The sequence below is a fragment of the Cervus canadensis genome, chromosome X, assembly GCF_019320065.1.
Source record: "Cervus canadensis isolate Bull #8, Minnesota chromosome X, ASM1932006v1, whole genome shotgun sequence".
Classification (NCBI taxonomy): Eukaryota; Metazoa; Chordata; class Mammalia; order Artiodactyla; family Cervidae; genus Cervus; species Cervus canadensis.
The window spans coordinates 121,139,882-121,162,711 of NC_057419.1; positions in this window are offsets into that span (position 1 = coordinate 121,139,882).

Below are 22,830 nucleotides of genomic sequence, written 5' to 3' on the forward strand. Positions count from 1 at the left end.
CTCTTATTCATTATATTCATGGCCGACTATCCTCACCCCATCCTGTGCTCTCCCCATGCTGTTTGGCACAACCTTGAAAAAAAATAAAGATTAAGATGACTAACACTGGTACCTGTTCTCCTGATTATACTGTTTCTAGAGCAGCTTGTCTACCAGGCTGAGAAAAGTCACTCTATTGGATCAGTAGAAAAACAAATACCAGACTACACAGGGCATTATGAGCCAGGGGTGGCCTATTCTGGGCTCTGAGCCAAGGAGTATGAATACTCTTTTACCAAACTGGGAACATCAAGGCAAAAAGCAACTTGGAATCATATCTCACTCTCTCATGAATTCCTCTTTCTCCAATCCCAGTGAAGAGTGACTTAATATTACTCTGAAAAACTTTCAGGAAATAATCTCCCAACAAATGAAAAAATGCTTTCATGAAAAATCTGTCAGGAAATAAATGCACAAGAATAAAAGAGAGCTTTTGAACTGTGGTGTTGGAGAAGACTCTTGAGAGTCCCTTGGACTGCAATGAGATCCAACCAATCCATCCTAAAGGAGATCAGTCCTGAATATTCATTGGAAGGACTGATGCTGAAGCTGAAACTCCAAAACTTTGGCCACCTGATGCAAAGAGCTGACTCATTTGGAAAAACCCTGATGCTGGGATTGAAGGCAGGAGGAGAAGGGGATGACAGAAGATAAGATGGTTGGCTGGCATCACCAACTAAATTGACGTGTGTTTGAGTAAACTCCGGGAGTTGGTGATGGACAGGGAGGCCTGGCGTGCTGCAGTCCAGGGGGTCGCAAAGAGTTGGACATGACTGAGCAACTGAACTGAACTGAATCATCATTATCCATATAAGTTAAAGTCGGTATGTATACCATTTGATTTGAGGAGCTCTGGAAAAGGCCTTCCCTTTGCCTCTACCAAAATAATCTTTTCACAGATGGATGTAATTCTGTTAAAATGTTTAAATGCAAATTATATTAATCACATGCTTTTAGCATCATTCATTTTGAAGCATATATACATTTCCACAAGGTTGAGGAGGAGAGTGTAGGATAAGAGAATTCCTCTTGATTTATATAATTCATCCCTTTGCCACAACTTGTCCCAATCATCCATATTTGGTCCTCAAACACTATGTCAGGGATTGCAAACTCAAAGGCTCACAAGGAAATAGAACATAATGGAGTGAAATGAGCTGGGAAGGTTGATTGGAAAATTAAAGTGCTTGCCTCATCTAAAGGGAGTATCTGCTCTTCACTTTTGGCTGATTGCTGACATCTGGAAACGTGAGGTCAGTGTTGCTCAATCTTTTAAATTTTCAAGAGAGGCTAGAAATTCAAACTTGTAGTCACTCTGAATTTTTAAACACTGAAATTGTATTAAAGAATGATTAGAACACTAGTCATAATTATTAATTAGTAACTAATAATTATTTGCTATTGTTATTAGTGACAGAACAATATATGCCTGTAAGCTGCCACTTTGCTCCCTTTATCAAATTTATATATAGATTAGCTGTCTACTTAGTACTTAACTATAAGAGAAGGCTATTTCCCCTAATTTTTTTTAAAAAAAGTGTATTTTCTAAATCCTATATTGACATTGCTTGCATTCTTTTCCTTTAAATAAGAAGTACAAAAGGGGGATGCATTTTTATTTAGTATGATTATATGGAATCACTTTTTACTCTTTGAAATCCCATCTTAGATTATGTCTAGATATCTAGAAGAAAAATAAATGTACATTTATTTATCTGGATATTTCGTCTATACAATACTTGAAAACATCAGCATGATTGAATATTCAATATTTATAAATCATTTGGTATCATATAGCCATAAATATAATTTGATACTTAATGTTCCCTTTTGTTATACATTTTGGATCATTTTTCCTTGAGAATTCCAAACCTTTTATATATCTAAGGGAGTTAATTTTTTACATTTCAGATCTTTTATTTACTTCATTTGTTCCAGTTACCTTTCACAAAGAGTGCCATTCCATTGCTGCTCATCCTTTACTTGATTAAAGCCTATAGTTTACCCCAGAAACAAGTCTGCCTCTCCCACAAAAACAAGGATTATATTAGACTGAACTATATGAAATTATTATTTCTATAGGTCAAAATGTCAAATGTCAGCAATTTCATATGGTTTATCATAACTGAAAAATATTATTTCTTTGGGCCATATTGATGCCAACATCAATCTAAATTTAAACTCAATTGTTAAACTTTAAAATATTGCTACACAAACCTCAACACAATGCATCCTCAGTCTTTATTGGCAATGGTAATAAAAAGTACAAAACCTATTAATTTTTCTTTGTAATTTATATCATTAAGATCTTATCTTTCCATGTTTACCATTTTATCTTAGTCTGGAGGGTCCCAAAGCACCTGAAATCTAAAATCCTAGAGTTGATACTTAAATGATTTGCTGCCTCCTCACTATGATTAAACATTGGGACCTCATAGGACTTCTCCCCAAAACATCCAACCAACTCTGATTCTTCTCGCACTATAGTCAATTTTGAGATGTATCACAAGTAATTGTTTACTAATATGGAAGTACAATTTACATATGATTTAAATAACACATTTGACTAGATTCACACTTATTCATATAACAACATTCTCACTGATTCAGAAACACCATTTTACATGGAAGAGAAGAGGGTGGAGCCAGAGCTCTTACTCTGGGAGTTAACATGTATCGCGGGATACACTTATGGGAATGCACTGTTCATCTGAATACCATCCATCAGATGTTACTGTTAGGTAGTTAGAATAGGAAACAGGAGTCCAAAATGGCAGTGACTAAAAGACAAGGAAGGGAAAAGCCCGTGAAAATAGAAGAAAGGAAGGTCAAAGGAAGGTCCGAGGACCAGAGTGAGGACTTCAGGTAGAACAGCACTCCTGGCTAAGCCCAATTTGCATAGGCCAGTCCCAGGGGGAAGAAACCATATAAAAAGAGGAGCCAAAGGGCTCTCTCTCGCCTCTGCACTGGGGCGCTCTTCTCTTTGCATCTTTGGATAGACACGCCCTCATGCCTCAAAGATGGATTTTCCTGCTATCTTCTAAATAAAATAGAGCTGTAATATGAAGCTGTAACACTGATTTGTCTAAGAGCTATAACACGGTCTGTCCAAGACCTGCGAGCTGTGAAGCCGAGGGGGGCTTTACCGTCCATCACTCCAAATCTTTGTTGTGATGAGACAGAACCAAGGAGCACACACTCGCCTGACATCTATGGTTCCGTGACTCGGGTTTAACCTGGCTGAAACAACCTCCGCGTGGAAGAGGCCAAGCACAGCAGGAGCCCAACTCAGCCAAAGCTCCCATGGTCGAAACGGAACGTGAAGAAAACCCAGCGCAGGAGACTCAAGCAGAAAGCTCACGCGATTCAGCCTCAGATTCCAGAAGACCTCTGGTTAAGGTAGGAGGTCCTCTCCCCTATGGCAGGAGGGACATGCCTAACAATATCTTAATTCCTTTACAATCTCTCATTTCTTTTTTCCTTGAACTCCCCCGTAAACAGGCGGGCAGCAGTGGGCACAATTGAGGGACCCTGGAGAGGCTCTAGTCTTTCCCATTCTGTTGTTTCCCTCTATTTCTCTGCACTGATCGCTAAGGAAGGCTTTCTTATCTCTCCTGGTTATTCTTTGGAACTCTGAATTCAAATGGGAATATCTTTCCTTTTCTCCTTTGCTTTTTGCTTCTCTTCATTTCACAGCTATTTGTAAGGCCTCCTCAGACAACCATTTTGCCTTTTTGCATTTCTTTTCCATGGGGATGGTTTTGATCCCTGTCTCCTGTACAATGTCATGAACCTCTGTCCATAGTTCATCAGGCTCTCTATCAGATCCAGTCTCTTAAATCCATTTCTCACTTCCACTGTATAGTCATAATGGATTTGATTTAGGTCGTACCTGAATGGTATAGTGGTTATCCCTACTTTCTTCAGTTTAAGTCTGATTTTGGCAATAAGGAGTTCATGATCTGAGCCACAGTCAGCTCCTGGTCTTGTTTTTGCTGACTGTATAGAGCTTCTCCATCTTTGGCTGCAAAGAATATAATCAATCTGATTTTGGTGTTGACCATCTGGTGATGTCCATGTGTAGAGTCTTCTTTTGTGTTGTTGGAAGAGGGTGTTTGCTCTGACCAGTGTGTTCTCTTGGCAAAACTCTATTAACCTTTGCCCTGCTTCATTCTGTACTCCAAGGCCAAATTTGCCTGTTACTCCAGGTGTTTCTTGACTTCCTACTTTTGCATTCTAGTCCCCTATAATGAAAAGGACATCTTTTTTGGGTGTTAGTTCTAAAAGGTCTTGTAGGTCTTCATAGAACCGTTCAACTTCAGTTTCTTCAGCGTTCCTGGTTGGGGCATAGGCTTGGATTACCTTGATATTGAATGGTTTGCCTTGGAAACAAACAGAGATCATTCTGTCGTTTTTGAGATTGCATCCAAGTACTGCATTTCAGATTCTTTTGTTGACCATGATGGCTACTCCATTTCTTCTAAGGAATTCCTGCCCACAGTAGTAGATATAATGGTCATCTGAGTTAAATTCCAGTCCATTTTAGTTCCATTCCAGTCCATTTTAGTTCACTGATTCCTAGAATGTTGACATTCACTCTTGCCATCTCCTGTTTGACCACTTCACGGACCTAACATTCCAGGTTCCTATGCAACATTGCTCTTTACAGAATCGGACCTTGCTTCTATCACCAGTCCCATCCACAACTGGGTATTGTTTTTGCTTTGGCTCCGACCCTTCATTCTTTCTGGAGTTATTTCTCCACTGATCTCCAGTAGTATATTGGGCACATACTGACCTGGGGAGTTCCTCTTTCAGTATCCTATCATTTTGCCTTCTCATAATGTTCATGGGGTTCTCAAGGCAAGAATACTGAAGTGGCTTGCCATTCCCTTCTCCAGTGGACCACATTCTGTCAGACCTCTCCACCATGACCCGACCGTCTTGGGTGGCCCCACATGGCACGGCTTAGTCTCACTGAGTTAGACAAGACTGTGGTCCTGTGATCAGATTGGCTAGTTTTCTGTGATTATGGTTTTAGTGCATCTGCCCTCTGATGCCCTCTCGCAACACCTACCGTCTTACTTGGGTTTCTCTTGCCTTGGACATGGGTTATCTCTTCACAGCTGCTCCAGCAAAGCACAGCCGCTGCTCCTTACCTTTGACGAGGGGTATCTCTCACGGCCGCCCCTCCTGACCTTGAACGTGGAGTAGCTCTTCTCGGCCCTCCTGCGCCCATGCAGCAGCCACTCCTTGGAGGTGGGTTTGCTTCTCTCGGCCACCACCCCTGACCTCGGGCATGGGGTAGCTCCTCTTGGCTACCGCCCCTGACCCTGGACGTGGGGAAGCTCCTTTCTGCTGCCGCTTCTGCGCTGTCACAGCCTGGTGCTCTCTGTGGCTACCCCTAATCTTGGGCGAGGGGTAGCTCCTCACAGTCACGTTTCTGTGCTGTCTGTTGTAGCCGGCGTGCTTCTATGCAGTCCATTGCACAGAAAATTAGAGGTACCAAGGGAACATTTCACGCAAAGATGGGTTCGATAAAGGACATAAATAGTATGGGCCTAACAGAAGCAGAAGATATTAAGAAGAGGTGGCAAGAATACACAGAAGAACTTTCCAAAAAATATCTTCATGACCCAGATAATCACAATGGTGTGATCACTCACCTAGAGCCAGACAAACTGGAATGTGAACTCAAGTGGGCCTTAGAAAGCATCTCTACAAACAAAGCTAGTGGATGTGATGGAATTCCAGTTGAGCTATTTAAAATTCTGAAAGATAATGCTGTGAAAGTGCTGCACTCAATATGCCAGCAAATTTAGAAAACTCAGCAGTGGCCACAGGACTGGAAAAGGTCAGTTTTCATTCCAATACCTATCCCTAAGAAAGACAATCTGAAAGAATGCTCAAACTACCGTACAATTGCACTCATCTCACACGCTAGTAAAGTAACGCTCAAAATTCTCCAAGCCAGGTTTCAGCAATACGTGAACCGAGAACTTCCAGATGTTCAAGCTGGTTTTAGAAAAGGCAGAGGAACCAGAGATCAAATTGCCAATATCCGCTGGATAATCAAAAAAGCAAGAGAGTTCCAGAAAAACATCTATTTCTGCTTTATTGACTACACCAAAGTCTTCGACTGTGTGGATCACCATAAAGTGTGGAAAATTCTGAAAGAGATGGGAATACCAGACCACCTGACCTGCCTCTTGAGATACCTGTATGCAGGTCAGGAAGCAACAGTTAGAACTGGACATGGAACAACAGACTGGTTCCAGATAGCAAAAGGAGTACGTCAAGGCTGTATATTGTCAGCCTGCTTATTTAACTTATATGCAGAGTACATCATGAGAAATGCTGGGCTGGATGAAGCACAAGCTGGAATCAAGATTGCCGGGAGAAATATCAATAACCTCAGATATGCAGATGACACCACCCTTATGGCAGAAAGTGAAGAGGAACTAAAAAGCCTCTTGATGAAAGTGAAAGAGGACAGTGAAAAAGTTGGCTTAAAGCTTAACATTCAGAAAACTAAGATCATGGCATCTGATCTCATCACCTCATGGGAAATAGATGGGGAGACAGTGGAAACAGTGTCAGACTTTACTTTTTGGGGCTCTAAAATCACTGCATATGGTGATTGCAGCCATGAAATTAAAAGATGCTTACTCCTAGGAAGGAAAGTTATGACCAACCTAGACAGCATATTAAAAAGCAGGGACATTACTTTGCAAACAAAGGTCCATCTGGTCAAGGCTATGGTTTTCCCAGTGGTCATGTATGGATGTGAGTGTTGGACTGTGAAGAAAGCTGAGCATTGAAAAATTGATGCTTTTGAATTGTGGTGTTGGAGAAGACTCTTGAGAGCCCCTTGGACTGCAAGGAGATCCAACCAGCCCATCCTAACGGAGATCAGTTCTGGGTGTTCATTGGAAGGACTGATAAGGAAGCTGAAACTCCAATACTTTGGCCACCTCATGTGAAGAATTGACTCATTGGAAAAGACCCTGATGCTGGGAAGTATTGGGGGCAGGAGGAGAAGGGGCCCACAGAGGATGAGATGGCTGGATGGCATCACCGTCTCAATGGACATGAGTTTGAGTAAGCTCTGGGAGTTGGTGATGGACAGGGAGGCCTGGCGTGCTGCGATTCATGGGGTCGCAGAGTCAGACATGACTGAGTGACTGAACTGAACTGGATAGGCTACTCTTTGGTATGTCCCAAAGGCACTATCTGCTGGACCCCAGTAGCTGTTACCCAAGCTGGTGGGGGTTCTTCTGTCCTTTGTCTTCTCTGTGCCAAGAATCAGGCCAATGAAAACTGTGAGCACAGGTCAGGAATTTAGCAGATTTTCTGGATGGCTATGAAGGGGATTCCTTGGCATGTTTTTCCCACTGCTTTTTCCTCCTGTCCTTCAGATCTCTCCTGGAACTCAGTTCAGTTAAGTCGCTCAGTCGTGTCCGACTCTTTGTGACACCATGAATCGCAGCACGCTAGGCCTCCCTGTCTATCACCAACACCTGAGTTTACTCAAACTCATGTCTATCGAGTTGGTGATGCCATCCAGCCATCACATCCTCTGTCGTCCCCTTCTCCTCCTGCCCCCAATCCCTCCCAGCATCAGGGTCTTTTCCAATGAGTCAACTCTTCACATGAGCTGGCCAAGGTATGGAGTTTCAGCTTCCTTATCAGTCCTTCCAATGAACACCTGGGACTGATCTCCTTTAGGATGGACTGATTGGATCTCCTTGCAGTCCAAGGGGCTCTCAAGAGTCTTCTCCAACACCACAGTTCAAAAGCATCAATTTTTCAATGCTCAGCTTTCTTTACAGTCCAACTCTCACATCCATACATGACCACTGGAAAAACCATAGCCTTGACCAGACGGACCTTTGTTGGCAAAGTAATGCCAACTTTGTTGAGTCCTGGGACTCAAGCCCAGCCAAAACCCAGGATGCCTGGCTTCAGGACCTAATGAAGCTCAGGCTCTGATGTCTCATTGCAAAAATTCATTGAGAGACAAAGTGATAGGTAAGAGGTGAATTTGTTAGGATTCAGAGAGAATATTCAGGGTGTGCGCCATTGCCGAGGGCAAGGGCTCAAGCCATGGAATGTGGCCTGGTTAGGTTTTGCATTACATATGCTAATGAGTGGGAGGATCATCACAACCATTGGGGAACCACCCACTCCTCCCTCTTTTGACAGTGCCTTAGAGCTGTCCTGCCACCTCTGGGTGTGTCTGTTGATTTATAGATTGGGGATTAAGTTTTACTTGAATTTGACTTGTAATCTTGGACCCAATTGATTTTAATTGGTTTACGTTATGCCCTTGTGCTATGACATTCTTTCAAAAGTTGTGCTCTGCCTCCTTCCCTCCTGTTTCATGCTCCTTTCCTCAGCCCCATCCGGGCCCACAATGTTGCCTCTACAATCTTCTGGAGGGACAACCAGAAAATAACTGGCCTTGGGAGGGAAATACTGTATAATATCCAACCCCTCAATCCTACCCAGCACTGGTCATGCTGGAGATCTTGGGGACGCCCAACTCCAGTCCAGGTGTCCCAGGAGGTCAACCTGCCTTGACTTGCCTAGGGATCTGGTGCTCGAAAGGTTGTCACGCTCAAGTTGCTCAGGGACCTGCCAGTCCCAGGGGTCCCAGGAGGTCTTCACTCCTCGACCTGCCCAGGGACCCAATTCTCAGGAGGCCGTCATACCTCGACCTGCCTGGGGATTTGATCTCTGGGAGGCTGTCATGCCTCAGCCTGCCTGGGGATCTGCACCCTGACCCAGGGATGCCTGGCTCTCAGATTGCAACAGTACTGGGTAGGATAAGCTTCAGAAAGACTCACCCCTAAGGAAGTCCACCCATGGGAATAGAAGGAAGCCTATTACTTGTGGGACTGTGCCCAGTCTCAGCAATAACTCAGGAGTGCAATGAGAACCCCATTACCTTTCTGGAAAGGCTAAAAGAGGCCCTCCAAAAGTTTACCAATCTAGACTTAAACTCTTACAAGGAACAGGTGATTTTAAAGGACAAATTCCTGTCCCAATGTGCATCAGATATCACAATTAAGTTACAACAGCTACAGCAGTAGGACCCTGCTTCCTCTTTAGATGAGATGGTCCAGACTGCCATCAATACCTTTTATAACAGGGAACAAGAGAAGGAGGCCAAGGCCCAGGAGAGGGAGAGAAGGAAAGAGACAAGGCATGTCCAGATGCTGGCCACCCTCCAGAGAAGCCCTATGGCAAACCCTGAGTCCTTGAAGGACAAGGCACAAGGCAAGTGCCTAATCTGTAGACAGGTGGGGCATTGGGCCAAAGAGTGTCAGAACTGTGACAAGTCTCCTAAAACGGCTTGCTACAAATGCCATCAACTGGGACATTGGGCGGCACTCTGCCCTCGGGACCCAAGAACCTCAAGGTCAAGTGCCAAGCCTTCCTTCACGATGGTTCAAGAGGACTGAAGCGGCCCGCTCCAGCCAGCCTGCCTGTCACAGATAACCATCATGGGGCTGGAGCCAAGGGTGCAACTAGATGTGACAGGTAGGTCTGAGAATTTCTTGGTTGACACCGGGGCTACTTACTCTGTCTTGATATCCTATGCTGGAGCCTTCTCCTCCCAAACCTGTACCATTTTGGGTGCTACAGGAAAAACAACTACTAAAAGATTCACCCAAGCACTTCTTTGTTGCTGGGATGAACAAATATTTTCCCACCAGTTTCTGATGGTCCCTGAGTGTCCTACTCCCTTATTGGGAAGAGATATACTCACTAAATTGGGGACCACCCTTGTGATGGGAAGCTTTTCAATCCCTAGAGCTCTACAGCTCCTGGTTAGTACTAAAGAACCCATTACACCTTCTCCAATAGAGAGGGGCCAAAAACTATGGGAAGACAAAATTAACCCCCAGGTGTGGGACCAGGGAATTCCTGGACGAGCCCACCAAGCTGAACCAGTCGTCATTGTCCTTCGAGATCCCACTTGGTTTCCTAACCGGAAACAATATCCCCTCAAAACAGAGGCTTGGGAGGGACTACAGCCTTTAACAAATAAATTCCTTGCTTGTGGGCTATTGGTCCCCACCAACTTGCCATGTAACACCGCAATCCTCTCAGTAAAGAAAAAGAATGGAAACTGGTGAATGGTTCAAGATCTCCAGATCATAAATGAAGCTGTAGACCCCCCCCTCCCATCCCACAGTACCCAATCCCTATGTAATTTTGGGAGAAATACCACCCAGTGCCAAGTGGTTTACAGTCTTTGATCTCAAAGATGCATTTTTTTTGCATACCACTGGCTAAAGAATCCCAATATATTTTTGCCTTTGAGTGGGAGGCCCCAGGAGAAAAACACCAACAGATGACTTGGACAGTATTACCTCAGGGGTTCGGAGATAGCCCCCACTTGTTTGGACAGGCCCTTAGCCAGGATCTCCTAGATCTGGACCTGGGATCTAATGGGAAAACATTACAATATATAGGTGACCTATTAATCTGCTCTCCAGATGAGAAAAGTGCCCAACAACATGCAATTCAGATTCTAAACTTTTTGGCAGAAAGGGGATATAAAGTCTCCTGTGCTAAGGCACAAATGGTCAAGACAAAAGTCACTTACCTGGGAGTTCAGATTACACATGGGTCCAGGAGGCTGTCCTCTGATCAAGTACAAGGAATCCTCCAGCTGCCCTCCCCCATGACTCGGAAACAATTGCGAGCTTTCCTGGGGCAAACTGGGTATTGTAGAATCTGGATACCCAAATATGGTCTAGTTGCCCAGTCCTTATATGAAAGCTTAACGGGACGAGATGATTCAATCCCATGATGTGGGGAACTCCTCAAAAGAAGGCAGAGGCTACACTAAAACAGGCCTTAACTTAGGCACCTGCCTTGAGGTTGCCAGACCCAGAAAAAGCATTCCAAATTTATGTCCATGAAAGAGAGGGAATAGCCTTGGGAGTGTTAACTCAAAGGCTGGAGTCTGAGCCCCAGCCTGTAGCTTACTTAATCAAGAGACTCAATCCGACCACCTGAGGCTGGCCCCCCTGCCTTCGAAATCTTGCAGCTATTGCAATCATGATAGAAGATGCTTTAAAACTCTCCTTTGGGGGCAAACTATTTTTACCAGCCACCAAATAAAACAACTCCTAAATGGGAGAGGCCATTTATGGATGCCTGATCAAAGAATCCTCAGGTATCAAGTAATGCTGATGGAAAATCCAGGCCTCACTATATCCCCTTGTGAGGTTCTTAACCCAGCCACCCTCCTGCCTACCCCCGAGGGCTCTTTCCCCTTTCACTCTTGTCTAGAAACCTTGGACCACTGGACAAAACCCCGAGAGGGATTGTCAGAAGATCCTCTGACCAATCCTGAGGCAATCTGATACACTGATGGAAGCAGCTTTGTCTTAGATGGACAAAGAAGAGCCAGGTATGCAGTAGTCTCCAATTTTGAGACCATAGAGGCTAAGCCTGTGCCACCAGGTACTTCAGCCCAATTAGCTGAACTCATAGCCCTGATTTGAGCTTTAAAACTGGGAAAAGGAAAAAGAATAGCCATTTACACTGACTTCAAGTATGCCTTTCTGGTGCTACATGCATATGTGGCTATTTGGAAAGAAAGGGGTCACTTGACCACTTGAGGGTCCCCAGTCAAATATGGTGATCAAATTCTTAGACTCTTGGAGGCAGTCAGTCTGCCCACTGAGGTTTCAGTCTCTCACTGTAAAGGACACCAAAAACGGAGCACGGAAGTGGCACGAGGGAACCAAGCAGCTGATCAGGCAGCTAAGAGAGCAGCATTACAGGACCATGACCTAATAGGGATTGCCACCTTAGTTCCACAGACTAATTTGCCGGAAACTCCTTCATATACTGAAGGTGGGACTCTTAAAGCTAAGAGTGAGGGCTTTCAAGAAGATAATATGAGGTGGTTCCAAAAGGAGGGACTCCTTTTTCTGCCCGGGAACTTCCAATGGAAGTTGGTTAACTCCTTACATGCTACCATTTAGGGGAAAAGGCCCTCCAAAGATTACTAGAAAGGCCCTTCAGAGGAACAGGCTTCCAAACAACTATAAGACAGGTGGTCTCCTCTTGTCCCACTTGCCAATTAAACAACCCCCAAGGAGCTTGAAGACCCCAGCTGGCTCAGCCCATCCAACGACATGGGACCTACCCAGGAGAGGACTGGCAGATGGACTTCACCCAGATGCCAGTTTCTCAAGGGTATAAATACCTACTAGTTATGATAGATACATTCACAGGATGGTTTGAAGGCTTTCCCATCCAGACTGAGAAGGCTGAGGAGGTAGTAAAAAAAACTGCTCCATGAAATCATATCAAGATTTTGTCTGCCCAGGTCATTACAAAGTGACAATGGGACATCATTTACTTCTAAGGTCACCCAAGGGGTCTCTAAAGCATTGGGCAATACTTATTATCTCCTTTGTGCCTGGAGGCCTCAGTCTTCAGGAAAAGTAGAAAGAACCAAATAATTCTTAAGATCAGCGATAAAAGAGATAACCCAGGAGACCTCCCTGGGATGGAAGGAGGCTTTACCAATAGCTCTCCTTCACACCTGTATTGCCCCTAAGGAACAGGTTGGTCTTAGTCCTTATGAGATGCTATATGGGAGACCTTTTGTTTATGTCAATGACCTCTTCCTAGATCCAGAGGTTCAGACCCTCCAGTCTTATACCATGGCCATTGGGCAATTCCAACAAGATATACGCTTGTGGGGTATGGACCAGGACCCAAAAGATTCTAAGGAGTCACCACTATATCCTCAAGGGACTCAAGACCTAATTAAAGTCTGGAAAGATTGGTTCCCAAAGGCTCAATTCCAGCCCACAAGGAAAGGCCCCTACCCTGTAATACTTTCTACCCCCACAGCAGTCAAGGTACCAGGACATGACTCCTGGATTACTACTCACGAGTCAAGCCATGGAAGAAAACAGAAGAGGACAATCAATCCACCTGTGAGCCCCTTGGAGATCTCAGATATCTATTCAGAACTACAAATGAGTGCCATTCCAATGAACACCCTTAAAATCAAGTTTCTGGAGATAAGATTTCTCAGGATACTCTAAAGAGCCAACACAGCTTGGCAGAGACTGTACTCCACAACAGACAGGAGATAGATACTCTGATCCCTGAACAAGGAGGGACTTGAGCCATCCTGGCGATGTAAATTTGGAATTTGCTAATGCCCCTACTAGCCCTTGTTATGCCATATTGATGCTGCTTATGATTGTTCCATGTATTGTCAATTGTCTAACCTGTTTTGTCTCTGCCCAGGTCAACAAGCTACAACATGCAGTGCCAGTTCAACAAAGATATAAAACTACAGCTGACCACAGAAAATATCACTCACCCTTAGATGGACATCACTATAAGGACTCTGAAGCTTGAGACTAGCAAGAGGGGGAGGCCCTATACCCCTCGCCATCCCAATGCAGTTGGAAGTAGCCAGAAAGACCTCAATGCCCCTATTCCCAAAGAATTGGGCCTCCCATGTCTTGAGGGAGGAATGCTAGGTAGTTAGAGTAGATAACAGAAGTCCAAAATGGCGGTGGCTAAAAGATAAGGAAGGGAAAAGCCCACAAAAATAGAACCAAGGAAGGTCCGAGGACCAGAGTGAGGACTTCAGGTAGAACAGCACTCCTGGCTAAGCCCAATTTGCATAGGGCAGGCCCAGGGGGAAGAAAAAAACATATAAAAAGAGGAGCCAAAGGGCTCTCTCTCTCTCTTTATCCCACGCGCTGGGGCGCTCTTCTCTTCATGTCTTTGGATCAACATGCTCTCACACCTCGAAGATGGATTTTCCTGCTATCTTCTAAATAAAACAGAGCTGTAACACGGAACTGTAACACTGATTTATCTAACAGCTATAACATGGTCTGTTCGAGACCTGAGAGCTATAACACGGTCTGTCCAAGATCCAAGAGCTGTGACACTCTGAGGGCTTTACTGTCTGTCACTCTAAATCTTTGTTGTAATGAGACAGAACCGAAGAGCATACACTTGCCTGACGCTACCAAAGAAAAAGGTTTGAGAACTGAAGTGTTACAAGTTAACACCACAAAAGCTTCAACTTGCCTTTCATAGCTTTCTATAACTGGACCTATTTCAGCATATATATTTCTTACATAAAACCTCTCCTTTAGCTCAGCAGGGCAATTTACCTTCCAAAGAATAAGCAATATGCTCTCCTGCTCCTACTCCAGGTATGGGAAATAGTTTCTTATCAGAAGTGCAAACTCTTATTATTTGGTAGTAGTGGCCTAAAGCATTGTTAAAACTAGGATAGGCAGAAAAGGAATGTCAGATGAGAATTCTTCCAACTATATCCTAGTTTCCTGAAATTCCCTTTTCCTTCTCTGTCAAAAGTAATGTTATTTTGGTATTAAATACCTGCTTTTAAAAAAACAACTTTACTCATCATATACTAGGAATTTATTTTCATGAGCCTAAGCAATATTTGTCTATAAACACTAATTTTACATTAGTATGTTTGTGGTCTTTATTCTTAAATATGGAAATCCCTTTCCTTGTGTACACTTGATATTGCTGAAAATAGAAACCTTCATTTTTTTAAATAGAAGGAAACACAAACTTTAACCAAATATATCCAAGTGATTATAAATTTTAAATTACTGGGTGATTTAATTATGCCAATTTACTGTGTATAATTTAGCTTTCCACAAATGAATGCACAAGTCAAACATTGATCTATTGTATATTAAACATATTCTCTCTGAAATGTGCTGTCAAGTTAGATAGTTTAGTGAGATTTTCCTTTAAAAAAGTAAAATGCTAAATATACTCTGTACGTGGCCACTTGGAAAAGGAGCCACGTTTTCATTCTTAATGAAAATCCTTTCAAACAACTGAATAGAGTTCATTCTTATTAAAAGCTGTTCAACCTAACCTCTCCTCAAATGCAAAGAATGGTATTTTTGAACGTTGTCCTTTTTTATTGTGATTTTGCATTGCTAAAGTAGTGAATACAGATCGCTGACAAGCTCTGAAGTTGCTATTGGAAGAGTCCAATTAAGTTTGGCTTAATTTGCGTATAAAAGGCAGCACTCCAGTTCATACTAGTGCTGCCTATAAAGGAGTGGTTTATATTTTCTTCTTAGAACGGACTTTGATAGAGGTTTTTTCCAAGTGAATACTGTAATCAGAGATGGTTTATGGGAATGAGTCTTTAGTAATCATTTCTGGCAGGTACAGGTATGGTACAGCACTTGAACAGTTTCTTTTTTTTTTTTTTTTGACATTTCATTTATGTTTGACCATTTTCATCTGGGAGAAATGATGGAGTGGCACAAGAGTTTTTTTGAAGATGGTAGAAATAATACCTTTCAGTATTGCCTCATTGTAGAGAGAATGTTCTAGTTACAGTCGTTAATCCTTTTATATCTAGGGGAAACTTGAGAAACTGTTTTACATAACCTAAAAGTGCTTTTTAGTTAAAAAAGGCTGCTATAACAAGATGTTTTGAGTGCCCTGGATTCTCCTGTTTTTAAATTTACTTGGGATTTCATCTTCTTTACAACATTCTCTTCTAGGAAGTTTTTCTTATTTTAATTGTATTTGTCTGATATTAACCAATACAGTATTAATAAACATGCAAAGTGAGTCCTTAGTTGTATCTTTGTTTCTCTGTCTTCTGTAATGTCTCTGTAGTTGGTTACAAAGCTATAATCAAGACATGATAATGAAAAATAATTTAAAGTCCTAGTTTATGTCATCCTAGCATGCTTTATTCCTGGTATCATATTCAAGTACACTTTCTTCTTATCTTAATACATTTCTATCTAGTTGGGTTGACAAGTTCTGACATGTAATGATATAGATAAAGCACAGAATTAATGTCTGAAAAGTACTAATTTCAGCTCTTTTTCTAGAAATTATTTTTATAATTTTTGTATGTATACATATCTATTGACTCCCTCTCTATTATTTCTGACCTTTAGAACATAATTCATTTAAAGAAGTAGAAATTAACTCAAGTACAAGCATCATTTTTCAGTATTTTTGTTTACTTGTGACAATATGCAAAAGATAACCCTAAATCCAAAACTTTCTGAGAGGAAAGTAATCTCAAGGAATGGTCATGTTTGTTATTTTTTGGACCATGGTTTTGTTCTCCTATCAAGGCAAAGGGGAGAATATGTTATGAAATTTTGTCATCATAAAAATGTTTGAAACTTTAAAATTTACATCAGATTTACTGAATTTAAAAATTCTAATAAATTAGTTTATTGAGTCAATTAACTCTGTTAGGAAGATTATTTACATATTGTTGCTTGTGTATTAGACTTAAAGGGATGGTAAGAATAATCCAAACCTACCTGTTGACATTTAAAATATCTTGAGTAGACATCCTTTTTGTCCTTATCATAATTAAAGTGAAGGCTAAATGCCTTGGTAAACTAATACAGTACCTTATATTCATAATATATGAATGCCTATAGTTAAACTTTTAATTAACAATCAATGTAGACACTTGCTTTATTCTAAGAACTGAGATTGAAATGACACTCTTTAGGAACTTATGACCCAATGGAGAATTCAAACATGTAAATAATTATAATACACTGGGAGTAGGCTATAAAAGGTGAGAAACCATTAATGAAACTTTCTCTAGCACTTCAGTAAAATAGAAGATGGAAGACAGACAATATCGATTTAAAGTGTTTGGTCAAATACAAAGAACTAAGAAAGTTTAAAGTATTTAAGCAAGTATGTCAGATAATTTTTTACATAAAAATCATAAATATGATAACAAAATAACTTGAAGTTCCCAAAGATGTGAGCCAAAAATGATAAGGGATACTATCCAAAAGTTTAAAAAGGAATGGAAAAAAATGAAACCTGAGAAGTAAGCAAAGAGATACAGATTATAAACTCATGAGAGACAAACTTTATGTATATATATTTATATTCTAAATATGTATCTGTATTTATGAAGCATACTATCCCCATAACCTTTCCTGACATTGTGAAATGAATTCAGCACCAGCATGAATTACTTCTACCATTGTTAACTGGTACAATCTTTTAGACATTCATGTGATAATTTCTATGAAAACTATAAAATATTTATATCTTTTGACACTCTAACTCAATTTTTAAAAATCTAACATAAAGGAATTGTCCAAAATGTGCTCCAAATATGTATTAGGGTTATTCTTCTGAGAAGTATTTTCAGTGCTGAAAAAGTGGAAGCTAAATGCTCAACAATAAAAATATGTTCTTTTAAATAATGTCTTATCTAATAGATGACTTGCCAGAAAATCATTAAAGATTATGTTCATAAAAATAGCAGTAAGGAAATGTCTTCTCTATAATATTAAATGGAAAAGGTGTACAAAATTATGTTAACAACGATTTTAACTATGTGAAATACACTGCTGTAATAATAGATTTTACCCCATGTGTCAGCATTTTTTTTCTTTTTATAATGAAAAGGGCCAGATAGTAAATATTTTTGGTTTTTTGGACGACACAGTCTTGGCTACAGCTGCTTAACTTTTCCATTATGATGTGAAAGCAATCATATATAACACATAAGTAAATGGTTGTGCTGTTTTCCAATGAAACTTTATTAACAAAAGCAGGCGGTAGGCTATAGTTTGGTAGGCACCAAGCAATTAGTTTTCTAAAACTACATATAATATTTTTACTTTTTGTCTTCCTAGTTTATAAAAATAATTAAAAAAATCAAAAGTAGAGGGCAGGATCAAGATGGAAGAGTAGGAAGATGCTGATCTTACCTCCCCCTGACAAATGCATCAAGATTGCAACTACATAGACAGCAACTCTCTCTGAGAATCACTTGAAGACTACCAGAATAGTTCTACAACTAATGTTATAGGTAAAGAACCATATGAACTCTATTTGGAATGGAGGATAAGTGGTACAGTTGGGACCCACACCCTGGTGGGCACACCTGAAGAGGATGGTCATATCACAGGCTCAGGGATCCTGTGTAGGAGTGAAGGGATTCAAATCTCACATTAGGCCCTCTAGCCTTAGTGTCTGGCATTAGAAAGATGCGACCCCTTGGCTGGCTGGAAAAGCAGTGGGGCTTAGTGGAGGGCTGTAGGAAATTGAAATCTGCTTTTGAGGAGTGCACTTATAGATTTACTTGCCCTCAGGCCTAGTATAGAGGTAGCATATTGAAAACTACCTGGTACTTTGGCCAGTCTATCAGGACTACCCCCTAATTCACCCTCCAGCCCAGACCAAGTTCAGGCTCCAGTCCTTCCAGCTCTGGCACTGCTCCCTGCCCAGGTGGAAATCACCACTGCACCTTGGGAGAAACCAAGATTTCTACTGGGCTCCTGTTCTTGGGGCCACAACCCTACCTCTGGTCAAGGCAAAGGCAGACATTAAGCTAGGGAGAAGCCTAGGCCTTTTGTTCCAGCCACTCAGGTTCTGGCACTGTCTCTAGCCAAGGGGGAAACCACCATCATGCTAAGATAAACTTAGCTTGATTCGACTGTGGCTCTAGCTCTTGGGGCCCTGGCCCCACCAAATGACAGGACATTTGAGTATCACTGAGCCTGGAAGAAGTCTCAGCTCTGATCAGGCTCCCACTATGCCTCTCTAGTTCCAGCCATTTTTGTTGTTGTTGTTCAGTTACTCAGTTGTGTCCAACTCTTTGTGACCCCTCACACTGCAGCATGCCAGGCTTCCCTGTCCTTCACCGTCACCCAGAGCTTGTTCAAACTCATGTCCATCAAGTCAGTGATAACCATTCAACCATCTCAAACTTTGTCATCCCCTCTCCTCCTGTCCTCAATCTTTCCCAGCATCAGGGTCTTTTCAGAGATTCAGCTATTCACATCATGTGGCCCAAGTATTGGAGCTTCAGCATCAGTCCTTCCAATGAATATTCTGGACTGATCTCCTTTAGGATTGACTGGTTGGATCTCCTTGCAGTCCAAGGGACTCTAAGAGTCTTCTTCATGGTTCAAAAGCATCAATTCTTCAGTATTCAACTTTTTTTATGATCCAACTCTCACACCCACACATGACTATTGGAAAAACCAGTTTTGACTAGATAGACCTTTGTTCACAAAGTAAGGTCAAAGATTTTTAATATGCTGTCTAGGCTGTTCATAGCTTTCCTTCCAAGGAGCAAACGTCTATTAATTTCATGGCTGTAGTCACCATCTGCAGTGATTTTGGAGCACAAGAAAATAGTCTGTCACTGTTTCCTTTTTCCCCCCATCTATTTGCCATGAAGTGATGGGACCAGATGCCATGATTTTAGTTTTCTGAATGCTGAGCTTTAAGCCAGTTTTTTTCACTGTCTGTCCATTTTCACCTTCATCAAGAAGCTTTTTAGTTCCTCTTTGCTTTCTGCCATAAGGGTGGTGTCATCTGCATATTTGAGGTTATTTATATTTCTCCTGGCAATTGTGATTCTAGCTTGTGCTTTATCCAGCCTGGCATTTTGCATGGTGTATTATGCATATAAGTTAAATAAACAGGGTGACAATATACAGCCTTGACTTACTCCTTTCCCAATTTGAAACCAGTCCATTGTTCCATGTCAGGTTCTAACTGTTGCTTCTTGACCTGCATACAGGTTTCTCAGGAGACAGATAAGGTGGTCTGGTATTGCCATCTCTTTTAGAATTTTCCACAGTTTGTTGTGATCTACACAGTCAAAGGATTTAGCATAGCAATGAAGATGTAGATGTTTTCTGGAATTCTCTTGATATTTTTCTATGATCCAACAGATATTGGCAATTTGATCTCTATTCCTCTGCCTTTTCTAAATCCAGTTTGAACATTTAGAAGTTCTCAATTCACATACTATTGAAGTCTGGCTTGGAGAATTTTGAGCATTACTTTTCTACTTTCTAGTTCAACATTTAGAAAACTAAGATCATGGCATCCGGTCCCATCACTTCATAGCAAATAGATGGGGAAACCGTGGCTGACTTTATTTTTGGGGGCTCCAAAATCACTGCAGATGGTGGTTGCAGACATGAAATTAAAAGACGCTTACTTCCTTGGAAGGAAAGTTATGACCAACCTAGGCAGTATATTAAAAATCAGAGACACTACTTTGTCAACAAAGGTCTATCTAGTCAAGGCTATGGTTTTTCCAGTGGTCATGTATGGATGTGAGAGTTGGACTGTAAAGAAGGCTGAGGGCCAAAGAATTGATGGCTTTGAACTGTGGTGTTGGAGAAGACTCTTGAGAGTCCCTTGGACTGCAAGGAGATCCAACCAGTCCATCCTAAAGGAGATCAGTCCTCGGTGTTCATTGGAAGGACTGATGTTGAAGCTGAAACTCCAATACTTTGGCCACCTGATGTGAAGAGCTGACTCATTTGAAAAGACCCTGATGCTGGGAAAGATTGAGGACAGGAGGAGAAAGGGATGCCAGAGGATGAGATGGTTGGATGGCATCAACGACTCAATGGACATGGGTTTGGGTGGACTCCGGGAGTTGGTAATAGACAGGGAGGCCTGGCGTGCTGCAGTTCTCGGGGTTGCAAAGAGTCAGACAGGACTGAGCGACTGAACTAAACTTTCTAGCATGTAAAATGAGTGCAATTGTTCAGTAGTTTGAGCATTCTTTGGCACTGCCCTTCTCTGGATTAAAACCAAGGCGGAAGCCAACAGTGCAACCCAGGAGAAGATGCAGCCTATCTTAACCACTGATCCAGCTTCCCCACCAAAGCCAGTGAGCACAGATAGACTATAGAGGGATATGCCTACACAGGGACATGCCTTCAAGACAAGGATGTGTTACTATTTCACTTAATTTCATGGAGACAAACAGATAGTCAAACAAAATGAGAAGATAAAGAAGTATGTTCCAAATGAAAGAACATGATAAAAAATCCTGGAAAAACTCTCAGAAATAGTGTTAAGTAAATGATCTGATAAAAAGTTCAAAGAAATCATCGTGAAAATGCTCATTGAACACAGGAAAAGAACAAAGGAACCTAGTGATAACTTCAACAAAGAACTAGAAAATATAAGAACTAATCAGATTTGAAGAATACAATAAGTGAAATGAAAAACAACTATAATTAACAGCAGATTTAGTGGTACATAAGAATGGATAAGAGACTTTGAAGATAAAAGAGTGGAAATCACCCAATGCAAACAGCAAAAAGAAAAATAATTGATGAGGATAATTTAAGGGACCTCTGGGACAACATCAGGCATGCTAACACTCACATTAGAGAGGTCACAGAAGGGAAAGATAGAAACTGGCAGAAAACATTTGAGGAAATTATGGTTGAGAACTTCCCAGACCTAAAGGAGGAAATAGGTATCTACTCCAGGAAGCACAGAGAATCTCAAACAGGATGAACCAAAAGAGGCCCACATAAACACATATGATTAAAATGACAAAAGTTAAGGACAAAAAGTATTTTAAATACAGCAAGAGAAAAATATTCATATAAAAGGGAACCTCTACGAGGCTATCAGCTGTCTTTTCAGCAGAAATTTTGCTAGCTAGAAGAGAATGAGGTAATGTAAAATGCTGAAAGGAAAAATCCTACAACCAAAAATATTCTCTCCAGCAAGGCTATCATTCAGAATTGAAGAAGTAAAGAATTTCCTAGATAAGTACAAACTAAAAATGCTTGCACCATGGAAGAAAAGCTATGACCAACCTAGACAGAATATTAAAAAGCAGAGACATTACTTTACCAACAAAGGTCCATTTAGTCAAAGCTATGGTTTTTCCAGTAGTCATGTATGGATGTGAGAGTTGGACTATAAAGAAAGCTGAGTAAAAAAAAAAAAAAAAAAGAAAGCTGAGTGCCAAAGGCTTCATACTTTTGAACTGTGGTGTTGGATAAGACTATTGAGAATCCCTTGGACTGCATGGAGATCCAAATAGCTCATCCTAAAGGAAATCAGTCGTGAATATTAATTGGAAGGACTGAGGCTGAAGCTGAAAATCCAATACTTTGGCCACCTAATGCGAAGAACCAACTCTTTGGAAAAGACCCTGATGCTTCGAAAGATTGAAGGCGGGAGGAGAAGGGGATAGCATGGGTGAGATGGTTGGATAGCATCACTGACATGACAGACATGAGTTTGAGCGGGCTCTGAGTGTTGGTGATGGACAGGGAAGGTTGGCATGCTGCAGTCCATGGGGTCACCAAGAGTCAGACATGACTGAGCAACTGAACTGAACTGAAAACAGTTCATCTTTTGCTATTATTTTCTCCCAATCTGAGGGCTGTCTTTTCACCTTGCTTATAGTTTCCTTTGTTGTGCAAAAGCTTTTAAGTTTCATTAGGTCCCATTTGTTTATTTTTGCTTTTATTTCCAACATTCTCGGAGGTGGGTCATAGAGGATCCTGCTGTGATTTATGTCGGAGAGTGTTTTACCTATGTTCTCCTCTAGGAGTTTTATAGTTTCTGGTTTTACATTTAGATCTTTAATCCATTTTGAGTTTATTTTTGTGTATGGTGTTAGAAAGTGTTCTAGTTTCATTCCTTTACAAGTGGTTGACCAGTTTTCCCAGCACCACTTGTTAAAGAGGTTGTCTTTTATCCATTGTATATCCTTGCCTCCTTTGTCGAAGATAAGGTGTCCATAGGTTCATGGATTCATCTCTGGGCTTTCTAGTGTGTTCCATTGATCTATATTTCTGTCTTTGTGCCAGTACCATGCTGTCTTGATGACTGTGGCTACAGACAAAGGATTAATCTCAAAAAGATACAAGCAACTCCTGCAGCTCAATTCCAGAAAAATAAATGACCCAATCAAAAAATGGGCCAAAGAACTAA